This window comes from Cetorhinus maximus, chromosome 38 (assembly GCF_964194155.1).
Source record: "Cetorhinus maximus chromosome 38, sCetMax3.hap1.1, whole genome shotgun sequence".
Lineage (NCBI taxonomy): Eukaryota > Metazoa > Chordata > Chondrichthyes > Lamniformes > Cetorhinidae > Cetorhinus > Cetorhinus maximus.
The window spans coordinates 997496-1005944 of record NC_135916.1 but is presented as its reverse complement, the minus strand read 5'-3'; positions in this window follow the sequence as shown (position 1 = coordinate 1005944).

The window sequence follows — 8449 nt, the reverse complement described above, 5'->3', positions numbered from 1 at the left end:
TAACCCTTGAGGACCTGTTCTTTAATTTAGTTCCTAGTTCCTGATAATCCCCAAACAGGTCCTGTTTCCTAGTCTGAACTATGTTATTTGTCACGACGTGGACCACAACAACTGGATCCTCCCACTCCCTCTCCAATATCCTTTCAAGCCGGTCAGAGATGTCCTTCATCCTGGCACAGGGCAGGCAACATACAATGCGGGACCCTCGATCCTGCTTACAAAGGAATCTATCAATTCCCCTAATTATAGAATCCCCTACAACTACCACTTGTCTCTGTGCTCCCCCCTCTTGAAGGGCCTCCTGTGCCATGGTGCCGTGGTCAGCTGGCTCATCCTCCCTACAGCCCTGTTCCCCATCCATACAGGGAGCAAGTACGTCGTACCTGTTGGACAAGGTCAAGAGCTGAGGGTCCTCACTTACTGAACACAGGATCCCTCTACCTGCCTCAATTGCAGTCACACCCTGCTGACCCTGACCACTGACCGGATTTGAGGTACTTAATCTACCAGGTAAGACCGCCTCCTGATACAAAGCGTCCAGGTAACTGTCCCCCTCCCGAAGGTGCCGCAGTGTCCAGAACTCGGACTCCAGCTCATCAATTCTGAGCCGGAGTTCCTCCAGCAACAACACTTGCTGCAGATGTGGTCACTGTGGCTCGCATTGGGATCTGCCAGCTCCCACATCATACAGCTACAGCACATCACCTGCCCAGCCATCTGTACTTAGATAATTAATTTATTAATTAGCTTTGCCGTGTTTTTTTTTTCAAATTTGGTGCAGATTTCCTACCAACCAATCAGGTCACAGCTTTCATGTGACGTCACTTTTTCCAGTTTTGGCTTCAGTTACTCTGTGCCCCGAGGTCACCACTCTGCTGCTCCTCCCTCCGAGTCTGCTCCCTAGAGACAAGACTGCGAATCCTCAAGGTAAGCTAGGTTTACACTCACCGCTTCGGTTCTCCTCCCTCCGAGTCTGCTCCCAGGATTTACTCAGCAATCAGCTGCTTTTTCTTTAAATTCCACTTTCAGAAGAGTATCCCTCGCAGATTTGGTGCACTCCTGGAGACACTGCCTCTTCCCCTCTCTCTGTTTTTTAGGTTTGAGGATGAGGGAGGGATGGAAACACTACAGCAATGTAATGCTTGGGGCTATTCCATTCTTTGACAGTGGGTCCTCCTCGATTCCCTCCTGAGTCGCGGTGGCTGCGATGACTTCTCCCATCGTCACGTTCCTGACAGTGACAGAGTTTTTCAGAGCAGAATTCGATGTTTGACTGGAGATAATCTAATGAAATGTCATACTTGAATTTCTGAGAGGAGAATGAACAGTGACAGTCCCTCACCTCACATGGGAGGAGTGTGAGTATCAGTTTATATAATCCTATCAGTAACATTAGTAACATGCACATCAACAGCAGTAGAGGGATGGGGGACAACTGAATAATATCGATCCCTTGATACAGTTCAGGGAATGTTCATGAGCAGCTTCCAGTTGTTGACTGGTGAGGAAATCATGATCAAGTTGGAATAATCGTCATTGGAGTTTAGAAGATTGAGAGGTTTTCTTTTTGAAACACTGAATATTCTGAAGCTGATCGATAAGGCTTATAGATCCCCCAGCGGTGCGAAATACCAGGCCTCATCTCTCATTAACATTGGAGGAGAGGCAGATACATTTCTGTCCCACAGTCCAGGAAACTGAGTGGTGTTGAGGCAATAATAATGAAATATAACATTCTATAAACTCTGGAACTCTCGGGAAATCTTCGACTAAAATTGTTGAATACGACAGTCAGTGACTGACATTTTCAATCTGATTATATTAACCTGAGACTTTTACGATCTGATATTAAGTTCTGAGCTATAACAGCAAACAGACCTATTCGACATGTGGATTAATTTGCGGAGACCGTCGAATGAACAGCAAAGACGCCCAGTTTGGATTTAATACAGGGATGGCCCTCCTGCTCGTAACGTCTCTGCCCGTTCCCCACATTCCAATTCCTATGCTCAAGGCTGAGGAAATTGACATGGGGAAGGACCAGATGACCTGGTTTTGTTCTTAGTTAGTTTCCAAAAGCACATGCGCATTGCAGCCCTGCGTTTTGGAATTTCTCGGTGACTAGTCGGGCGCATGCGCGCTTCCCTTCCCACCAACCACTGCCCTTGACGTCCTTTCACTCAGCGAGCGGAAGACCTTTGTTTCAATCAGACGGAAATGGAAATACTGGGGCCCGGGTAAGCGAGTAAACAGCGTTCTGATTCCAGCAGGGCACCGGTTTGTCAGTGTGGACACAGCAATCATCATTGACTCGGGGTAAGTTCAGGGGGAACCGGGGGGCTGTTTGTAAGAGGCGGAGCGGAGCGGGAACGTGTTCCGGAACTTGGAGTGAGCTGGTGGTCGGGGAGAGGCCTTTCTGGGGCTGTGTGTGGCCCTGCTGAGGGAGACAGAACCTGAGCAAGCTGCAATTGAAAACTATTGGGATATCCCCCCTCAATCCTGTAATGCATATTCCAAGTTTAGCTGCTGATTCACACAACGTGTTGGCTTTTGGACAGTGAATCGTGGAAACAGACGGAGAGTAAGGAGTGGAGCAGTAACGTTAACGACACGTGTTGCAGGCACCAGCTGTTCAGCTGAGGCGTCTCAAAGAAACATTGTACCTTCCACAGTTAGATTGAGTTGGCGGTTCTTACAAAGGGAGCTGGAAATTGAAATCTGTCCTGTACCAATATCTCTGGGCCCTGGTAGTGACACACTTGGAGCAGTGCAGATGCGGGTTGATTCTGAATCTCACTCAATAGTTAGAAGTGGAATCAGACACTGTAGTTTTTTCGTTGTCCGCCATGATATGTACAGTATTTTTGAAATTGATTATCAGTTGAAATATTACATTGATCTATTGCCTTTTACTGACCTCAGCTGATTTTGCCTTACTGGAGATATCTTTCTTCCTCTCTGGCAGGTTAATGAAGGGGTCAGTTTCAATCTCAAGTTCCACCAGCCAACACAGAGGTGCAGCTATCTCCTTCTAACTGGCAGCAGGTACGATCCTACTCCAAGAGTGCACAGATACAGACAGAACATCACTGTGACCATCACCCAGAGCAGAAATAGTCAGACTCGAATTGAACTCAAACCCTGATACACATGATCAATCCAGTAGGCTAACACACAGGGGAGACTGAATTATATTCCCCACAAAACACTGCTACTCGGTACTGCTGAATGGTAGACCCACTGTAAGAGGTAAGCAGCGATTTCTATGTTTTTAGTGAAACCAAAGGTCAGCAAAATTCTCCAGTGAAAACTTGTACACCATAAGGGCTGGTATCAGCAGCTCTCTCTAGGAAGACCTTTGGGATCATAAGGGATTAACTGGTTAGGAGATAGAAGAGGGATGAAGATAAACACATCAGTGTAATGACAAAGAGTATCAGGGATAGAGCCAGGCTAGAACGAGATGAAGAGGCCCTGCTTGGGAAAGTAAATGTATGTTCCTCGGACTGGCGGCATCTGATTGTCATGTGATTATGTACTGCCAAGATTGGAATTAGAATAGTGTAATGTGTACGTGAACGGTTTAGTGTTTAAAAAGATTGTTATCCTGTAATCGGTAGAGTTCTGTTTTAGGCATTCAAAGGGAGCAGACCCTCCCTGTTGTTCCCTTTAATAAACAATCCTAAACTTGTATCTGTGTCACTGTATTCGATTCTTAGAAGAAAGCACAACAGCACCAATTTCAGTCCAAAATCGCAAACATTATCAGATTGAAGGGCAGTCCATTCATGTCACAAGAGTAGATCATTAGCTACAACTTAAATATCAGACAATTAATGTTTGCAGAATTCTTCATGAATACATGCAAAGTTCTCGCAAAGCAACAAGTTAAATTCCATTCCAAAAATCTTATTCAATATCAGAAATCAAGATAGAGTATATTTTTGTTAATGGAGGCGTGCATAGACATGCCAGAGGAATATTGTCACAAACACTCACTTCGACAGATCACTACAAACAAAAAATGGTTAAAACTTAACTCACAAAGCAGATATTGACAAGTACAGAGAATAACATAACACCACTCTCAGAGGAGAGTCTGACCGACACGGAACTATCCTGCATTCCCATAACAGAGACAGACAATTACATTGTAAAACCACAGACACATTCCAGGGACATAGAGATGCAGAATAAAATCAAATTTTCTATAAGCCTTTTCAAAATAGGAGAAGCATGGCTACACACATCGCTGATCTTGATGGCTACTGTAAAAACACACATGAACATGCATTAAAAACTTTAAGTCGCTGATCAAAACAAATCAGTCCATTCCATAAACCGAGAGGGACATGGAAAATAGGTTCATGCTTTCATACTAAATGGAAAACTGAAAGGTGGCCATCATTCATAAATATTGTCGGCTAACAGGCTCACCGTAAAATCGACAATGATTCAGACACACACATAAATGAGAGTCAGAGAGGAAAATGCACTTGGAGATTCTGTCAGAATAAAAGTGAAATGTAAGTATCAGACTCTGTCAGGTGCAGAGTGATATTTACCAGCTGGGAATTAACACAGACAGGGGGAGGAAAAAACACCGACAATGCTGGAAATATTCAGCAGGGACGGCAACAACTGTTTAGAAAGATTGAGGGTGAACATTACAGGCAAATGACCTTCCATCACATCAGGAATTTCAGATAACGGGCAGTTCAGCTTTTTCTCCACAGATGTTGACAATCCTGCTCAGTATTCTCAGCAATTTTCTTCCCTTTTTTTGAGGTTTCCAACATCCAGCCGAGAATATTTTGGCTTTGCTTAGTTGCAGTTGATAAACATTCCTTCATGCTAAAATCTGACATGTACAAAGGAAATCCCATATTCAGACACAAAATATCAACAGAATCTCACAAAAACTATTGTTCAGTTCATCAAAAATTGACACAAGCAGAATGGAATATATCACTTGTAAAACAGAGATTTGAGCACCGAAAATAAAACAAGAAACTGAATCAAATTGGTACAGACTAAAATCGGCATTCATACAACAGATTCACTGTAAATGCAGAGTCTCAGAAACTACATGTTCACTTTAACAAAGTAAAAGACATGCTCACAACACAAACTGGAAATGAGCGGGTAGATTGAATACCGCAGTCTCATATCTGAAAAGGTCAACTACTGATAAAATGCAAACTTACATACACCAAACCTAACAGTTACTGCTTACAGCCAAGACTATCAAAATTGAAAAGGGAAGAATTGGACATGTACAGAATGAATCCATGCCATCATGCCAGATAATTATGAGTACCAATCAACATGCACATTTCTATATTGAACAATGACAAATAAAAAGATAAGTCTATAAACACATTAGAGAGACAGAAGGAACGAAAACACAAAAAAACACCATGAACACACACACACACACACACACACACATCTTCAGACATGCTCTCTCTCTCTGTCTCTCACACAGACCCAAACACAGATAAAAGCAGGCATGCACAGACACATCATCAATCGCACAATGACAATACTATAATACTGACAGATTTTGAATAAGTCTTACATTTGCTGATAAGACACTAATAGATAAAGAATGTAGGCTATACTCATAGAAAATGCACTGAGAATAATCATAGTTACATTGTCAAAGTCAGTGAAGTAATCTCAAACATACATTCAGACATTCAAAAGTGAGAACTGCAGTGTAAAATTCACATTTGCATTCCAGACACATACCTAAAACTGGCAATTGCAATTATGACTCACGCTCACAATGCAGTTATTGACAGATACAGAATAGCACTCACATTCACATGCCACAAACTAATGGAGAGACTGAGGGAAAAAAGCTCAATAGCAAGTAAGGAAGTGCTAGAAAGTAAAACAAGACATTCACATGGACATTCTAACACCAGCAATCACTTACCAGAACCTGACAGTTACTGAGTCACAGTCACATTAAGAATCCCAGAAACTGATAAATACAGCAGCAGATTAAGAAACGGAAATCATACTCACATATGTGAAAGCACACCCGACAGTTTAAAACTCACACTCATAAAAAAAACTGGCAGATGGAGACAGAAACACAGCCTTAGATGACAACAAACCTGGCATTTAAATATTTATGAGAAAAATCAGACAAAACAAAATTCGACATGTGCATTGTTATGAGACTTAAAGATTGACAGTTACAAAGCTTTCACCTTTTCATCTCAGAAAACAATAGATACAGAATAAAATACTTAAATGCATCCCAGTGATTGTCAATGCAATCAGAGGAGTGGTCCAGCAAAGAAGGATATCACTGTTCAAATAAAAATGGCAAAATACTATTTTCATCCATGTGTTCCAAAAGTGAAACTCACCTTCATATTTCTACATGGAAAAATTACTGAAATAATAGTACAGGTCTCCAAATTAATAAATCAATCTGCAGTCGAAATATCAGGAATGAATAATGGTTGAAAGGTACAACATGAAAAGAGACAAACAAATCTTAGCTCACAAGCTGTGCTATGGGTATTCCTGCTGCATGATGATGTTAGTGACAAAGGTAGATAATAGTGACAACTTCAAAAGTCACAAAATGAACAAGGTTAAAAAGTGAGCTAGCTGCAACACTAGCTAGGTACAGGACCATTCACTGAGAGCAGAGAAACTTCCAGGTCATTATGTCCACAGTCACAACCAATTAATTGTTCATTCCCACACTGTTTCAAAGGGAAGTGACAACTTTTCAATGCAAGATACAAACTGAGCAGGAGAGTCTGATTTTATTGTTGTTGTTTGTTTTTATTTCCAGTAACCTAGATGAGAGGAGCATACATCCATCAACATGTTCACAGAAAACACACCAAATATCAGATTTAATTATATTGTGTTGCGTTGGTCAGAAATTAATTAATTATTCTGAGCCTCATTAGACAAGAAATAACTGATTGGAAGGGACAGAATAAATTGCAGCACCGTCCCTTAGAATTTAGACATATCTATATATTTCACACCAAAAATGGCAGCATCAGTAAAGATTCAACAGCAATCCCTTTATACAAAATGAACAAATTACATATGAGGCTGTGTATCTGATTAAATATTCACAATTGTTTTCACAGAGCTAAAAATCAAATGTGATTCCACAAATCCCAGGCAACTATTGAATATAACCTGTGACTACAAAACACATGAAGCCAATGTTATAGGTTAAACCAAAGGTTAACAAATACTGCTATGTTGAGGGTTTCATAAAAATATATTCCAACACGTTTCATTAAAAGTCCAGATATAGTCTTATCTCACACTTACCTGCAACAGTGGAGAAAAACAGATACAGATTGAATAATATACCTACTTAAAAACAAAAAGCTAAAAGCTACTGCGGATGCTGGAAATCCAAAACAAAAACAGAATTACCTGGAAAAGCTCAGCAGGTCTGGCAGCATCGGTGGAGATGAAATCAGTTAACGTTTCGAGTCTTAACGACCCTTCGGCAGAACTGAAGCATAGTTAGGAGAAAGGTGAAATATAAGCTGGTTTAAGGTGGGGTGGCGGGGGGAGAGAGAAGTTGTATATACTTAGATGGGCAGAATTCTCAGGTGCAAAATTACTCACACATTCAAACACAGATCAAATACAGCTATAAGAACAAAAATAAATTCAAAGCATACCAGAGAACGGCAACTACATAATTATCCCCACATACACTGTGCCTGGGGAGCAAAAATCCATGATGCAGATGTTAATCACCCAAATTTCCAAGTCTGAAAGCTTTATAATAAATCCCACACTCACTACACTACCTGAATCTGAATGAGGCAGAAAAGATCTCATTCAAATAGAATAGCTGAAACCATAAAAATACAGAAATAACCCCACAATCACATCGTCTATTGGAAACTGTCATGTTCAATTTAATCCCCAAATCATGCACTGTAAAGGACAATGAGAGATATGCAGAGAGTGGAACATACTCATACAAACCAGATGCACAGTTCAGTGGAATGAATCACACACTCATTGTCAGCTCGTTGCTCTTAAAGACTGAATTATTACACACTCACATTCAGTTTGAGAGACTGACAATTATAGAACCATGGCCAAACTCACAGATTATACAAGACGCTGAGAAGCAATGAATTATCCCCATCTGATGCAAAGTACCAGTGAATGAAATACAGGGATAAAACCACAAACATACACTAAAAACATAACAATGAGGAAAATCCGAATGTTACAGGGCCAAATCTACAGTCAGGCAATATGTCACCAATCGACACACAAGGAAAACATACTTGTAGCAGTTGACTATATGAATATCAATTGGAACTTCACATTTGGTTCCAGATTTTGAGTGATTCGAACGAAATCTCACTTTTGGAGATAGCACATTAAAATATTAAAAATAGAGTTAGTTCCACTCTTGCAAACATCA